Source organism: Vicia villosa, linkage group LG5, assembly GCF_029867415.1.
Source record: "Vicia villosa cultivar HV-30 ecotype Madison, WI linkage group LG5, Vvil1.0, whole genome shotgun sequence".
NCBI lineage: Eukaryota > Viridiplantae > Streptophyta > Magnoliopsida > Fabales > Fabaceae > Vicia > Vicia villosa.
The window spans coordinates 123789048-123804060 of record NC_081184.1 but is presented as its reverse complement, the minus strand read 5'-3'; positions in this window follow the sequence as shown (position 1 = coordinate 123804060).

The window sequence follows — 15013 nt, the reverse complement described above, 5'->3', positions numbered from 1 at the left end:
GGAGGTGGATGTCCAGAGGAAGAAGAACCGGAGGTACGTCCACCGCGAGACAAAGGAGCCAATCAATGTAAGCTATAATTTATCATTATCATCAGGGGACGTCATTACAAAAAATTGGGAAAAAAATCTTATTATTTTTAATCTTGATTTTTTAGAAATGACGTCCCCAGATGATAATGATAAACTATAGCTTACAATGATTGGCTCCTTTGTCTCGCGGTGGACGTACCTCCGGTTCTTCTTCCTCCGAACATCCACCTCCTCCGTCATATGTTCCGACCCCGGTTACACCTCCTCCGTCATTTGTTACTTACAGTAGTACGTATTTTTATTAACATGATAAATCCAATACAAAAACATTGTGCGATACAATCCGAAATCCGAACAAAACAAAACACGTCAAACAAAACAAAAACATGTTATTCTGCCCGACGAGCGTTACAAAATACACATCAAACAAAATAAAAACACGTTATTCTTCTCGACGAGCGAACTCCTCCGAATGAAGATAATTATACCAATCTTCATCCCACTCAGTATCAGAACCATCAGCGTTGATCACGCCTGAAGGCTGAGCCTGCGCGTCCGAGCTATGGACTCCCAGGGGACGAGAAGCAGAACCAGTCAAAAGCTTCTTCTTTTCCTTCACCTCCTTCACCTCCTTCACCTCTTTCACCTCCTTCTTTGAAGAACCCTTTCTTCCTTTAGCGCCCTCTTTAGAAGACGCAGTCCTGCGTGCTTGTTGGTTGTCTGACATGTTCCTGTAAACAGTTGAAATCGATTAATATGCGAGACAAAATAAAAAACAAAAAAATTTGAACTTCTGATACAATTCGGAAGTTCATTTCCGAAAACTGGGAGGGAGGTGTTTTCGGAAATGAACTTCCGAAACACCCCTGCGATGCACTTTTCTGCAACTTCCATGGCAGACCCCTAAACCAAACTTCAAACCAAATCAAAATGCTTCTAAACAACCTAAATACTACTAACAACCTAACTATATATCATTTATGCAATTAAAACCCTAAATAACATGCATTTCAATAATAGATCTAAAAATTTCAAAACTTACAAAGTGTTAGGATTGCGGGCTTTTGAATGTTGTTTAGCAGTGTGATTGGAGCCTTGATGCAGCTTTGGAATTCTGTTTGCACAAATTTTCGCCTTTGCCACTTTTTGTTTTGATTTAGGGTAAATGATTGGGGGAGGGGGAGTGTTTTGATAAATCTGCAGAAATCCCAGTATTTCGGAAGTTCACTTCCGAAATAATGTTTTCGGAAATGAACTTCCGAAATAAGTCAATTTTTTCAAAAAAAAACGCTTTCGGAAACGAACTTCCGAAGCAGGGGTATTTTGGTATTTTCGCTGGGGGTGACCCCCATAGGGAGGTGGCCAAAGAAATTTTCCTCCACAATCAATACTACCGTCAATAGCTATGGCAGCATGAACAACATGTTTTGCTTCATGTTTAAATTGCACATATGGTAGCTATTATTTGGTTGCCACCTCAATTAATAAAACAATATAGGGGTTTCACTAGTTGCTGTTCAGGAAACTAGCATTATCAGCCTAATGAATAACTAACAAGGAAATAATGAAAGAAAATAGGATACTTTTCTTTATAGTCCAAAAGACTACTGTGCAGGTTCTATCAACATATGCAAAGGGGTTCACGTTTCCCTAGGCCAATAGCTAGCAACATGAATGTATTCTATCCATAGGTGAGGGTGTGGTTCACGTTTTTGGCCTTTAGTTGTACAAACATCATCAGCCAAGTAACATAATTAAAAGAAAACAATGGAAGGAACAGGGCATGTACCGAATATATATATATATATATATATATATATATATATATATATATATATATATATATATATATATATATATATATATATATATTATGTTCACCAAGTAGTACCACACATGGCTGCCACTTTTTATTGTTTGAAAAGAAGATAAGCTAATAGGAACCGGCACTTTTCATTGGTTCAGAATTAATAACAATCGCAGCTTTCCGCCGTCACCCATTAAGATCATTTACAATGGTTTCAACACTCAACACCCACTTTTTCAACTCCCAACACTCCACATCATTTTCTCTCTCTTTCACCTAATAACTCAACACTCATTCAACTTTTACCTTCTCCAATGGTTTTTCACTCAACACCCTACGCCACCACTTTTTATTTTCATATTCTTATTTAAATTTTATTTTTATTTTTATTTTTATAATTACATAAAATTATAATTATCGATTAAAATTAAATTAAAATAATAAATACTTAACAATTTATTTTTTAATTTTTTGTAATAAAAACAAAATTTATTTAAATAATTGGATACGATACAAATCATATTAAATTAAATTAAAATACAACACACAAGTAACGTAATTAGTACGTTACAAATGAATATTGGGATCTATTTCACTAAAAAAAGACACTTAACTTCAAAATAAACACTAATAGAAAGATAATAATAAGATTAAGATAGTGAAAAACTTGGTTTTTTTCTGTGTCCAAATCAAATGAACCAAGTCTCTATTTATAGAGAAAAAAAAATCATGAATTTTGGTTAAAAAATAAAAAAATAATTTGCAACGAAATAATTGAGTTCAAGGTATTAAATGGATAAAAATCTGGCCAGCCAATCAAAAACTGCCACATGCCCCCCTGCGTCAGCCTCAATTGTGTTGAGTTTTCTCAACACCTCTCTCTTCCACCTCACACTCAACACTACTCTAAACACCCATTGGAAGAGATTTTGCATGTTGAGTTCAACTAAACACACCCATTGCACATGGTCTAATAACACATTTCCATTCACTTTCATTCTTTTCTTTTTTTTTTTAAGAAAAATTTATGAATACACAGTATTCATTTCCAGCACTACTCTTTGGTTTCAATTTCTAATTTCTCTACAGGTTCTAATACTCTAAACAGAATTTAAGCACATATTTCATAAGATTCCACTATAAACAATTGTAAATATGTTAATCTACCAATTACCCCATTATACTAGCCCACAATGATTAGGGATTCTCCCCCTTACCTCTTGATTTCTCCTCCAAAACCCTAGCTTTTTTCTTCTTGTTCCTCTCCTCCACTTCTATTTCTTCAAAACCAGCAAAATGAACTAATGATTCTCCTACTCCTCATTTCCTCTCTTTCTATCTTTATTTATTATATTGGGCTTTAAAAATGAATAACACCTCCTAATTGCTTATAACTCCAACAAATAGGCCCAATTGATAAAAAAAGAGTAGTTCAAATAAATAATTATGTTCCAACAAATAATATTATCACCCTTAATATTATTTTCCGATTAATCCAATTAAATCCTACTTTATCTCAAATAAATAAAATCCAATAATAATATTATTTCTCTACATACTCCACTTTATTAATTCTTCGATTAACCGAATAAATTCCAACTTCACTTAATAATCCGAACACGTTTCTCAATAACACCGACGATCCAATTAATTATCAAACTTCGTCCAAATTAAGTAAATAAATCCTTATTTAATTTAATTAGCCAAATAATAAAATTCGGGCTGTTACAGGATCTCCCTGAACAGTATCCCAGGAAAAAAATTTCTTCAAGTTTATACAACTAATTTTAAGGGGTTCAAAGATAAGTTTTTTCGTGTTAAAGGTGGGAGCATGTATCCTCAGGTGATGTATGCATTGGATGGAAGCCATTGCTTCCCTATTTACTAGACAGATAACCTGATACATGTGTTCGAGTTTGACTATGATAAACTAGACACTTTAGAGGTCTGAGCTTTGGCCATATTAGATGCCTTCTAGATGATAAAGGTTTAGGATATGTTGGGTCTGGCCGAAGATCTAGAATAAGTCTTTGACTTTCTAGGTAATACATATATGTTTTAATACATTTTTTGTTTATTACTTTATCTATATCGGCATAATGAACCTCTTCTTATTTCTTTTTCAGCCAAAATGACAAACATATCTTTGAAGGAGAAAAAACAATTAATGACTGAGGCGAGGGAGAGGAGAGGAGAACAATCTGTGACTAAAACTGATTTAACCAGCGTCCGAACCCGGGATCTAAAGAAGAGGAAAGTGAATCCCAGAAAGGCAACCCCAAGCCCCATAAATCCCCGATTTCTCCCTCTATGGCTCAAAACCGAGTTCCCCTAAGAGGATGAAGACTTTAATGAGTTATCCAGTATCTAGTGTCGACTTGGAAGTCACTACTTTGATGCAGGGCGCCGGCGGTAGCCAGAAGCCTAATTCATCAACATAATTCAAGTTCTGGTCTAACAGGTTCAATGGTCTGAAATATCTCTATGATAATTTGAATGCGAGAAAAGACGTTGAAAAGGTGAAGACCATATGAGCTCAAAAACCGAAACCAAATATTGGGTCCTATCTGATGCGGTGTTTCGTCATGACCCGAGGTCCATTTGAAGTTGGGGATGCATATGTAGAAGAAGTTCTATCTTAAAGATAGGCTCTTTATGCAAAAATCTAGATTAAAGTGGTCTTGAGAAAGTGATTTAAATAGTAGGTTTTTTCATAATGCCATGAAGGGTAGAAATAGAAACATGTTTACAAGCTCCTTGAAAACTAGTGGCAGGGTTGTACAATCTCTAGAGTAGGTGAAAGAAGAAGTCAAAAGGTATTTTGTTGAAAAGTTCCAAGAACCTGACATCATTAGATATGAATTAGAAGGGCTTGAGTTTAGATGCTTATCTATGGATGAAATAGATTTTTTTGGAAGAACCTTTTTCTGATTTAGAAATCAAAGAGGCAGTTTGAGATTGTGAAGGATATAAGAGCACATGGCCTAATGGATACAACTTTGTATTCATAAAGAATTGTTGGAATATTTTAACATAATATGTCATAAAGTTTGTGAATGAGTTTCATAGCAAAGCTAGTTTGTCTAAGGCTATAACTTCATCTTTCCTAACCCTCACTCATAAATGCAGTAACTCTCAAGGTTTAAATGAGTATATGTCTATCTGTTTAGTGGGACGTCTTTACAAGATTCTAGCCAAATTATTTGCATCTAGACTGAAAAGAGTCTTGGGAAATTTAATATCTTCTAGTCAATCAAAAATTGTTTCGGGAAGACAATTGCTAGATGAAGTGTTAGTGTCTAATGAGATTGTTGATATATCAACTAGAAGGAAGACGAAGTGTATGCTTTTCAAAGTTGATTTTAAAAAAGCATATGATAAAGTGAAATGGAACTACCTTAGGTTCATGTTGAAGAGGATGAGGTTTGGGTCTCTTTGGATGAAATGGATGGAAGCTTATGTATTTACTAGCCATATGTTTGTCCTTGTAAATAGGAGCCCTATATTGAATTTTGAAGTAGGAAATGGGAGCCCTATCACATTTTCTTTTTGTTATAGTAGTGGAAGGATTATCAGGATTGGTAAAAAAAGCTACAGAAGTTAGAGAGTACCAAGGATTAACTTTCTAGGAATTCCAATAGGATCCAATCCTAGAAGAATCAAGATGTGGAGTCCTGTTTTGGACAACCTTAGAGCAAATATGGATATTTGGAAGGGAAGATTTTTGACATTGGGTGGGAGAGTCACTTAGATTAACTATATCTTAGATAGTTTAGCAATATATTTTTCTATATTTTTACAAGGCTCTGATAGGAAAATAGCAAGTGTACTATTTTGCCTATATAGTAGTAATGGGAAAATCCCAAGTATCGAATCTCAAGGACCGCTTGACGATACAGAGTTTCACAACAATTTCAATTAAACAAAAAGTAATAGGGTTTTTTGGTTGGTTTTGACACAACAAATGTCTAAATTACCACAACAACTCAAGGAGCTGAATGGTGTATCTAATTCTTATCAAGTTGCAAAGTGTGAGTTATGCAAGGGAGAGCATCAGACAGGATTTTGCCCACCAGTGTTGGAAGAAGAAGTGAATTACATGAACAACAACCAAGGACAAAGGCAGAATCAATATCAGAATCCTCCGTATCAACAAGGTTATCCACCAAGGAATAACAATCAAGGGTATCAACAAAGACCACATAATCAAGGGTATCAACAACAAGCCTTCCAACCTTACACTCAACCACCACCACAACAACAAGGAGGACCGTCAAAGATAGAAGAAACTATGACACAATTTATGCAAATGTCAATGACAAATCAAAAGAATCAAGAGGCAGCTATAAAGAATTTGGAAACTCAAGTGGGCCAACTTGCGAAGCATATTGAAGCTAACCAATCAAACGCAACATTCTCTGTCAACACTCAAGAGAATCCAAAGGAGCATTGCAAAGCGGTGGTGACAAGGACTGGGCAAAAAGGAAGTAAAGACGAAATTGAACAGAATGATGTTGAGGATGATACAGAAAAGAAAGATGAAAAACATGATGAAGATGATGAAGACTATGAAATTATTAATAAAGAGGCTGATGAAGAAAATTTGAATAAAGAAAGTGGAAAAAAAGAAAAACTAAAAAGAAAGACTGTTAGAGAAAAGATGGCAAGCAACGTGATACCAAGTCAACATTTGCCATACCCCCATGCTCCATCAAAGAAGGACAATGCAAGGCAATATGCCAGGTTTATGGAAATTTTTAAACAACTACAAATTAATATTCCATTCTCCGAAGCAATTGCTCAAATGCCAAAATATGCGAAATTCATGAAAGATATCTTGACAAAGAAGAAAAGACCGGAAGAAGAAGAAGTTGTTATACTTGATGCACAATGTAATGCTATAATATCACGCATTCCTCAAAAGGCAAGAGATCCTGGAAGAGTCACATTGCCGGTTACAATTGGCAATCAAAATATTGGGAATGGATTGATCGATTTAGGATCAAGTATCAATTTAATTCCTCTATCAATAGTGAAGCGGTTGGGAAATATTGAGATGAAGTCAACAAGAATGACTTTACAATTAGCAGATAAATCAACCACTCTTCCGTATGGAGTTGCACAAGACATGTTAGTGAAAGTTGACAAATTTTTGTTTCCGGTAGATTTCGTTGTGATTGACATGGAAGAAGACAAGGAGTCACCTATCATTCTTGGAAGACCATTCATGAAAACAGCCCGAATGATGATCGATATTGACGATGGTATAATGAAGTTAAGAGTTCAAGATGAAGAGGCATGCTTTAATCTTTTCGATGCCATGAAGCAACCAAAAGATAAGAATGACTGTTTTCGCATGGATGTTACTGGAGAGAGTATAGTAGAAGTGGCAAACCAAATTCATCTATCTAGCCCTTTAGAGAGATCTCTTGTTGAATCTTTCAATGTACTTACTGAAGAAGAAGAAAAAGAAATTGAGTTATTTTTAAAGGAATTAGAGAAAGGTGGCAACACGATCACAAAGGAAAACAAGGTAGAAGATTTGGAGCTAAAAAAGGGAGTTAAAGAGTCAAAGATAGAATTAAAGCTACTACCACCTCATTTGAAGTATGTCTTTCTAGATGAAGAGGGAAATAAACCTGTCGTTATCAGTTCTAAGTTGACTACAAAAGAAGAGGTAAGACTCATTCAAATTCTCCAAAAGAATAAAGCTGCAATTGGATGGGTATTGGCGGATCTGAAAGGTATAAGTCCTGCATATTGCATGCACAAGATCATGTTAGAGGAAGAATTCAAACCGGTAGCTCAACCGCAAAGAAGACTAAATCCAACAATGAAAGAGGTAGTAAGGAAAGAGGTGATCAAACTTCTAGAAGCAGGTATGATTTACCCAATTTCTGATAGTACATGGGTCAGTCCAGTACACGTTGTACCAAAGAAGGGAGGCATGACGGTAATCCGTAATGACAAGAATGAACTTATACCAACAAGAACTGTAACCGGGTGGAGAATGTGCATCGATTATCGTAGACTCAACAAAGCTACGAGAAAAGATCACTTCCCTATACCATTCATGGATCAAATGCTTGAGAGGTTATCGGGGCAGAATTACTATTGCTTCTTAGATGGGTATTCCGGATACAATCAGATTGTGGTAAACCCAGAAGATCATGAGAAGACAGCTTTTACATGTCCATTTGGAATTTTCGCATATAGGAGGATGCCATTTGGATTATGTAATGCTCCAGCTACTTTCCAACGGTGTATGCAAGCCATATTCTCAGACTTCATTGAAAAAAGTATTGAAGTATTCATGGATGACTTCTCAGTATTTGGAAAAACTTTTGATACATGCTTGAATAATTTGGATGTGGCACTTGGAAGATGTATCGAGACCAATCTGATTTTAAATTGGGAAAAGTGCCATTTCATGGTAACTGAAGGAATTGTACTCGGACACAAAGTATCTTCAAGAGGACTTGAAGTGGACCAAGCCAAGGTGGAGGTAATTTCAAAACTCCCACCTCCAATAAATGTCAAAGGAGTAAGAAGCTTTTTAGGTCATGCAGGATTCTATAGAAGATTCGTAAAAGATTTCTCAAAGATTGCCAAGCCTTTGAGTAATTTACTCAACCAAGGTACATGTTTTAATTTTGATGAATCTTGTGTACAAGCTTTCAATGACCTAAAAGAACGGCTAGCCACCGCACCTGTGATCGTAGCACCCGATTGGAAAAACCATTTTGAACTTATGTGTGATGCTAGCGATTATGCCATAGGTGCGGTATTAGGCCAGCGAAAAGGAAAAATATTTCATGTCATACACTATGCAAGCAAGGTGCTAAATGATGCTCAAGTCAATTATGCTACCACAGAAAAAGAATTGTTAGCTATAGTGTATGCACTTGAAAAATTTAGATCCTATCTCATTGGGTCAAAGGTGGTGATTTACACAGACCATGCGGCCATTAAATATCTGCTTACTAAACCGGATTCGAAGCAAAGACTCATTCGTTGGGTTCTTCTTTTACAAGAATTTGACATAGAAATCCGGGATAAAAAAGGTTCAGAAAATGTGGTAGCAGATCATTTATCCCGTTTGGTCAATGTAAATGTCACCAACCAAGAAGCTAAAATAAATGATGAGTTTCCGGATGAACAACTTTTTCAACTCCAAATAAGACCTTGGCTCGCCGATCTTGCTAATTATAAAGCAACCGGTATGATACCGGAGGACTTTGATTGGAACAAAAAGAAAAAGTTGTTAGCCGATGCAAAATATTATGTGTGGGACGACCCATATTTGTTCAAGATAGGTAAGGATGGCATTTTAAGAAGATGTGTTACTGAAGAAGAAGCCCAACAAATCTTGTGGCACTGTCATAATTCACCTAGTGGTGGGCATTTCAACGAATGGAGGACGGCAACAAAAGTTCTCCAATCCGGGTTTTTCTGGCCTACTATTTTCAAAGACGCCCACCATCATGTAAAGAATTGTGACAAATGTCAAAGAGTTAGTGGGATAAGTAAACGAGATGAGATGTCGCTTCAAACCATTATTGAAGTAGAAGTTTTTGATTGTTGGAGCATCGATTTCATGGGGCCATTTCTTCCTTCTTTTGCTAATGAATATATTCTAGTTGCAGTAGATTATGTCTCCAAGTGGGTAGAAGCCATCGCCACACCAAAAGCGGATGCCAAAACTGTGCTAAAATTTTTAAATCGAAACATATTCACACGTTTTGGCATGCCTAGAGTGATTATAAGCGATGGTGGATCTCACTTTGTTAACAAGCAGGTAGCGAAAGTGCTGGACAAGTATCATATCAACCACAAGATAGCGTCACCTTATCATCCCCAAACCAATGGGCAAGCAGAGATCTCAAACAGAACAATCAAGAATATTCTAGAGAAGACTGTGTCAGAATCCCTAAAAGACTGGTCGGTAAGGATTGATGATGCCTTGTGGGCCTATAGGACAGCATACAAAGCACCGACTGGTGCATCTCCGTTCCAAATGGTTTATGGTAAGGCATGTCACCTCCCAGTAGAGGTGGAACACAAAGCATTATGGGCCTTACGATTCTTCAATAGAGATGATAGTTTGGCTTATAAGAAAAGGAAGAATCAAATCCATGAGCTTGAGGAATTCAGGTACCTAGCATATGAGTCTAATAAAATGTACAAGGAAAATATGAAAAGGTACCATGATAAGAGAATCAAGAAGAAAGAGTTCAAGGTGGGAGACCTTGTTCTACTTTTCAATTCTAGATTAAAGCTCTTCCCAGGAAAACTAAAGTCTAAGTGGTCAGGACCGTTCGTAATTAAGGAAGTCAAACCATATGGTGCCATTACTATCGAGGATAGTAAGAGTAAAGAAAGTTGGACCGTTAATGGAGAACGGTTAAAGAACTACCTTGGGGGAGAGTTTGATAGAGAAGTGTGCACAATCTCACTTTTGAGCACATAATAGAAGGATTTCGACCGTCGAGCCATGCGACGTCAAACGAAGCGCTTGTTGGGAGGCAACCCAACAGAGTAAGTTCTTTTTTTTCTTTTATTATTTATTTGTATCATCATATCAGTGCAATGAGAGTAGGAAGGTGTAACAGTTTGCAAATAGGATGTGATTCGCAAAGCCGCGCCGCGAGTAAAATGGCGCGCCGCGAAGCCAAACAGAAAGTTTGGCGCGCCGCGGGTATAAATGTGCGCGCCGCGGTAGTGCGAAACTCAGCATTTATTTGGAAACTGTACATTTCCCCCTCATTCTATATTTCAAAACCTCAGTACTCCTCAGAGCGAAAAATAGTGGATTTGCAGTTCTCATCCAAAAATCTCGTTCATTCTCACTTGAATCAGGATCAAGGTATGTATCCCTTTATCTATTCTTGTGTTCATTACCAAATAGGTCAAGTTGCAACTCAGATCTTTAGATATTATAAATAGATGTAGGATTCATGAAAGTTTGGAACCCTAGAGTAGATGACAGGGATCTAATGTGAATTGAGACTATAGGAGTGATTGAGGGCATTAGGAGCCTCAGATAACACCCACTACAGTCAAACCCTAACAGTTGCGCCGCAGCCGTGCCGCGGTTAACCGCAGCCGCGCCGCGACTGGGTGAGAAATCTTCCTATTGTTTTGTTTTTCTGATCCTAACATATTATCTGCTGTATGTTGCTATGTGTTGTGTTAAATGCAGATGAATCCCTCCAAAAGAGGACGCACCAAGACAACAAGTTCTGGTCCTAGGGGAGCACGTGCTTCGACTGATCAGGCTGAGCGATTTTTGGGTCGGGCTCAGGCAGAGAGATTCAAGGATTTGGGGTCCCAAACCATCTTAACTGAGAAGTTAGTCAGCACTTTGGGACAAGGAGGAGGCCTTTACTCTACTATGTGGGATTACCTTGAGCATAGAAACTGGCAGCGTGTGTTTCAACCATACACAGTCATTGATTACGACATAGTGAAAGAATTCTACGCTAATGCTATCAAAACCACGGATGAAACGGTGGCCTATACATATCAATAATTTGTGAAAGGAAAAATCGTGGCATTTGATAGATATTCCATCAATAAATTCTTGGGTGAACCACTCCAATTAGTAGAGGATGAGAAATGTTTCTATAGGCAAAATGTGCTTAACTGTGCTGACCTTGTGGACCAGATGTCTGAAAGAATATGCATTCCAGGAAGAGGACCAGAACTTAGTAGGCAAGGAAATCCAACCAACTACAACATGAAGGATCTGAACATCCATGCGAGGGGAATTCTGTCTGTAATCTTGTACAATATCAGGCCAAGGACGCATGTGACCACAATTCCTTTAGATGTGGCATTTCTGATGACCGTCATCATGTATGAGCATACCGTTGATGTCGCATTCATTCTTTCGAATGAATTGCGCCGAGCAGCATTGAGTGACACACAACATGGCATTAATGCCAAATGTGTGCTTCCCCTTCCCGGTCTAATTATGGGATTATGCAAGGAGGCAGGGGTAGAGTGCTCGGGGCAAGGGCATCATGTGACTAACACTTTTATTGATGATGTTTTTATTAACAGGTTTTGTGCAAAGCCATTTTACAGGGACCAAAAGGCTGCAGCTGCCGCGTCTCAGGCTGGACCTTCTGCATCTACCGCACCACCACCTAGTAGTGCATCTGCATTTGATCCTCTGGTTGCTCATTACTATTATTCAGCCATGTTTGAGGCTAACAAGAGGTCTCATATCTTCCTGCATGATGCTATGCAACAGCAGTACAGGAACCTTTCTGCTGCCCTTGAGGAGAGAACTTTCCCGACCCGGGAAAGCTATTTCACATATTGTGGTTGGCCGGAATCCAACCCTTTTCCTATAGGGGGTGCAGTTGTTGAAAATAATAACCAGGCACAAGAGAATGAGGCAGAGGAGGATGCGGATATTGATGCCGAGATTGATTCGATGTTTGATAACTGATATGATGATAATTTCTGTTTTATTGTTGATCTTGTTTTTTTTAGTTATTTTATGAATGGCTGACCTGTACTCTGGTGAACCTTAGGGTCACTATGACTTGCTTTTCGTCTTGGTATTAAAGTTTATGTTAAGTATTGCAAATTGTTTTGTTTTTGTATTTGTCTCAATTTAGAGTGAGTAGTCCTGAAAACACAAAGAAAAGCTCAAGTGAAGAGTAATGAAAGTACCAACAATGGAGCAACATGTATAAAAGTGGTAGTGAGTGAATTTTCAAACAAAATTAGTTTTCACTTTCTTTTTCAATAAGTGACAAGTCAGGTATGAATTTTCAAACTCAAACTCCGAATGTGTGCATGAAACATAGGTTGTTAGTAAATACTTAGCAGAAGTTCTTTATGGTACACTATTTTAGTTGGATCGGCTTAGCCTTAACCATTGTGAGGAAAGCTTTCCATTGTTTACTATATTCAGGAGACCATCGATTATTTTGACTTGTTTGTATCATGCTAAACCTTTTGTCGCATCGTTTGTGGAAATCTTTGGAAATGATTTTGGCACTTGTTTGAATCTGAGAGTTCTTTGAGCTGGTTTCATCCAAAAACTTATTTTCTTCTGTGAGAGTGTGATCCTTTGATAACCATTCTTTGAGCTTGAGGTCAAAGTAAATTTCATCATATGCACCAAGGAAACACCTGGTGAGTTTTGATCTCAATAAAAAGTTTTGTTTTGGACCATCGACCATAAACTTTGGTGATGTGTTTTCTCTTTGACCTTCATAGAAAGTAGGGGAGCATTCATATAATCGAAATACAGGTTGATCTCCAAGTTGGGGAGAGTCATAATCAAAAGAAGAGTAAGTATAGGCCGTGATTTGCAAAGAACGAAAGAAATTCGTAGCTTAAAAAAAAAGGAAACAAAAGAAGAACAACGTTTGAAAGTAAACAGTTGTTGAAAAAAAAAGAGAAACATCGAGCTACGAGTGAAAAAGAAGAATGGGTGAAAAAAAAGTTTAAGGTATCAAGGAAAAGGAAAGGAGTTATGATTCAGATGCTTCCCTAGAATAGGAACAACCCTCGTTTATCTTCTTTTCTTTGAATCTAAACCACATTACAACCCTGGAAAGACCTTTTGATTCTCAGATTCCACAGAAATTGATGCTAACAATATGGTGAACGTATGATATGGATCCTTGTTGATTTAATTGTTTGAATGAGTGTTTAACCCCTCTTTTATTCATCATAATTTTTGATGAGAGTGATTAGTGCTGATTCAATTGCGGTTGTGTAGTGTTTTGAACTTCTGGAGGTAATTTTCAAACAAAATCTGTTTCATGTGTATGTTCTGAGTTTGCAGGGAGATGAAAAGTATCTGAAGTGATCACTGAATTGAACCATTTGAAAAAGCTTTTTGAAAAACTTGTTGCATGATTGTTGGTATGTTTTGTTGTATTCATTGAGGTAAGTAATTTTGTTTAGGGACAAACAAAGCTCTAAGTTGGGGAGAGTTTGTTAGGAGTGAATTAATGGTAAATTCATGTGTTAATATAAGTAAATTCTTTTCTAAACTAATGCATAATGTGATAGATCCATAGGTTTTTAGTAAGAATTGAATTGAATAAGTTTAGTTCATTTGTAAAGCAAATCGAATCACTTATGGGTACTATTGATGCAGGTTTGGAGTTGAAAAGGAGCTTTATAAGAGCATGAAGAGGAAAGAAGGCTGAAGTATTAAAGGCAAAGCAAAAAGAAGGAGTTTTAGCAAGAGCGTGCCGCGGGAGTCTAAGACAGCGCCTCGCCAAACTCTCTGTTTTTGACCGCGCCGCGGTGATCAGTTGCCGCGCCGCGGACGCGACGTTTCAGGCCCAAAAATTTTAAATAGAAGCCTTAGTCTTCAAGTAAAGGGACTGACTTTTTGTGAGCGAAATTAGGAGAACATTCCGAATCTGAAGCTGAGAACAACAATTGAAGGTGGATTCTTTACCAATTGAAGATATTCCGTTGAAGAAGATGAATCTCTCCATTAATTCTTGTGTGTTCTTCATGTCTATGGAGAGCTAAATTCCTCTTGTTGAGTTTAAGGTAGTAATTAGCCTATGAATATACAATACCATTGATTAATTCCTATGAACAATTGTTTGAATTTATTATCAATAAGAAACCTTGTTTTTATATTAAATTATTGTGGAGTCTTTAATCGAAAGAAAAATTCTAACTTTTGCCCTAGGTTACTATATTGATTCAATCCCAATTTGCAAAGATGGAATTGTGATTGAGTTTTCATAATTATCGTTCTTTATTACTATTATCGATTTTGATATTCTGAGAGATCGAATCTCATAACCGTAAAAGTTTATCTAATTTGATTTGCAGACATGAAATCATATTTGAGGATAAGTGAAGATAATAATTCAAATGATTGTTCAATTGTGATTTAATTAACAAATTGTATAGGAATAGGTTGATGAACCCTAAAGCTCAACATATCTCTTTAATCGTTAACAAACTTTCAGAATTTACATTTAAATTATTGTTTAGATTTAATAGCATAATTATAGCCACAAAACAAATCCGACTACTTTTTCTCACTCAAAATAGCCAACTATAGAACGACAGTAATACTAAACCAATTCTAGTGGATACGATATATACCGAAAATATTTACCCACAAATACTTTCAACACTGTCCAGCTTAATTTATTCATAGAAATTCATTATCCG